Source organism: Mandrillus leucophaeus, unplaced genomic scaffold, assembly GCF_000951045.1.
Source record: "Mandrillus leucophaeus isolate KB7577 unplaced genomic scaffold, Mleu.le_1.0 Scaffold628, whole genome shotgun sequence".
NCBI lineage: Eukaryota > Metazoa > Chordata > Mammalia > Primates > Cercopithecidae > Mandrillus > Mandrillus leucophaeus.
In genome coordinates this window covers 514,703-517,383 of record NW_012106786.1, presented here as the reverse complement: position 1 = coordinate 517,383, position 2,681 = coordinate 514,703, and positions in this window count along the sequence as shown.

Genomic DNA, 2,681 nt, shown 5'->3' with positions numbered 1-2,681 from the left:
CAAGACTTCATGGTCTTGGGACACTGTCTTAGGACACTGGATTTAACACCGTGTCTCTTAGGAGATAGGCAGATTCATGTCTGTGTGGTTCTTGGAAGCACGAAGAAAGTGATGACCCTACAGAAAGCATTCTCCAAGGAAGAGGCACTGAATAAGCAAGTAGGCAAAAATGACCTGGGCAGCCGGTGTTATCCAGCCTTTGTCATTGGTTGCCCCAGAATTAAGCTGCCACAGAATGAATGAAGCTGCCACAGAAGCAGAGCTGGGCCCAATGGCATGAACTCCCATGATCTAGCTATGGCTGCCTCTGAATGTCCAATCTTCCAGCAATAGATCCCAACGCTGACCCTCCTATATGGCGCTATCTCCTGAGGAGACCAAATTGCCACTTGGTGACAAGTTGACTACATTGGTTCCCTTTCCTCATTGGAGGGCCAGTGATTAATTCTTGTTGGAATAGATAGCTATACTGGTAAAAGTCTGCATTTCTTGCCCATGCAGCCTCAGCCTGCTAAGCTCCCTATTTGGAAGCTTATGGAATATCTGATCCACAGGCATGGAATTCCACACAACATAACATCCAACAGGAGACCCACTTCACACTAAAGGAAGCCCATGTCCACAGGGCCAACTTGTTGTACCACAACCATCCAGAAGCAGCCAGCCTGAAAGAGCACTGCAATAACCTTCTTACTGCCCAACTTCAGTGCCAGCCCAGACACAATATTCTGTAAAAGCGGGTGTCATCCTCCAGGATGCAGCATATGCACTGAATCAAAGACCTGGGGAGGCCTGTGCTCACGCATGCAGCTGTATCTCCAGTGAGAAGAATGCATGGACCCAGGAACCAAGGGGCAGGAGCAGGAGTGCCTTCCTTTCTACCATCTTCTCATCCCTTCTAATGACTCAAAGGGGACATTTCACTTCCTGGCTGCACAACTGTGGTCTCTGTAGGGTTAGAGCTCCTGGTCCTCAAAGTGGGTGCACTCTAGCCAGGGAGCAAATCCAGAGTTCCATTGAACACAAGGTTAAGGCAGCCTTCCAGGGCACCTTGGGCTCTTTGTCTCCAGAGACCAGCAAGTGAGAAGAGAAGTCACCATCCTGGCAGGAGTAATTTATCTTGATCAGCAAGCGAAGGTAAGAACATTTTTATACAATGGGCAGAGGCATGGTGTACATATGGAACTCAGGTGACCTACCTGGGTGCCTCTTAGTATTCCCATACCCACCTGTACTGTGAAGGGACCCCTTTGTATAGCAACTTTGGCCAGAGATTACTCACGACTCAGCCCCTGCAGTAATGTGGTCTGGAACACATCACCAAGTAAGCATCCAAAACTTGCAGAGGTCTTAGCCAAGGGTAAAGGGCATTAGAATACATAGTGGAGAAGAGAGGAAATGAGTGCCAGTTGCAACTCCAAAACTAACCACGGTGATGGGGGTTGAGGTTCATCTGACCTCCCTCTTCTGAGCTTCTCCCCAGGGAGCAAAGTTCACAGTAACTGTGAAGGAGCAGCTCCCTGATCATGCATGGAAAAGTAGTTCACATGGGGTGAGCTGCAGAGTTGGTTCTGATTATGCTACTAAAATTAAAAGCAAAATTTAATGTTCCTCCACATTTTCATGCCAAGAACACTTAAATTATTAAAATTCGGGGGAAAAGTCCATTTACAGAAATATAATCATTTATACTTTAGCAAAGCACTGTCCCACAAAGTGGGTGCATATGTAACACATCTGCTCAAGAACTTTCCAAAACATCCCCAAACAAACAGGTTTCAATCTATTTCTTCAGGTCTCATCAAGTTTTCCTATTTCCACAACTCCTGATTCTAAAACATACATATCAATTTTTCAACCCCAACCCTATAACATGTTAAAAAAATTTAAGTTTTCACCTGTTGAAAAGGAAACTACTGTTATATAAAACACAAATAACCGGACAGTTTTGGAGGGGCTTGTGTCATTATATGTAAATGGTTTCAAGTATTTTAATTTCATCCACGATCAGACTTTATGCCAATAGAGAGTAAGGTCTGTGCCTTATATTTCGTGTATCCCTCTGGGCCCCAGGAACTCTGCCTGGGCTTAACAAGTTTCAGGCTGGGCACAGTGGCTCATGCCTGTAATCCTAGCATTTTGGGAGCTGAGATGGGTGGATCACCTGAGGTCAGGAGTTCAAGACCAGCCTTACCAACATGGTGAAACCCTGTCTCTACTAAAAATACAAAAAATGAGCTTGCTGTGATGGCAGGCACCTGTAGTCCCAGCTAGTCAGGAGGCTGAGGCAGGAGAAGGCTTGAACCCGGGAGGTGGAGTTTGCAGTGAGCCGAGATCACACCACTGCACTCCAACCTGGGTGACAGAGCAAGAATCTGTCTCAAAAAAAAAAAAAAAAGTTCAGTAAACAACTAATTTATTTAATCTCTCTCCATCCTCTCCTTTCTTCTACCACGACACTAGGATAATAGCCATTATACCTCTTAAGGCCAATTCATTTTTTTTCTTTTTCTTTTTCTTTTTTTTTTTGATTATTTAGTTTTTATTTCATAATCATAAACTCAACTCCGCAATCCAGCTAAGCATGGAAGGGAACAAGGGAAACATGGAACCCAAAGGCAACTGCAGTGAGAGCACAACGATTCTAGGATACTGTGAGCAAATGGGGTGGAGGGTGCTCT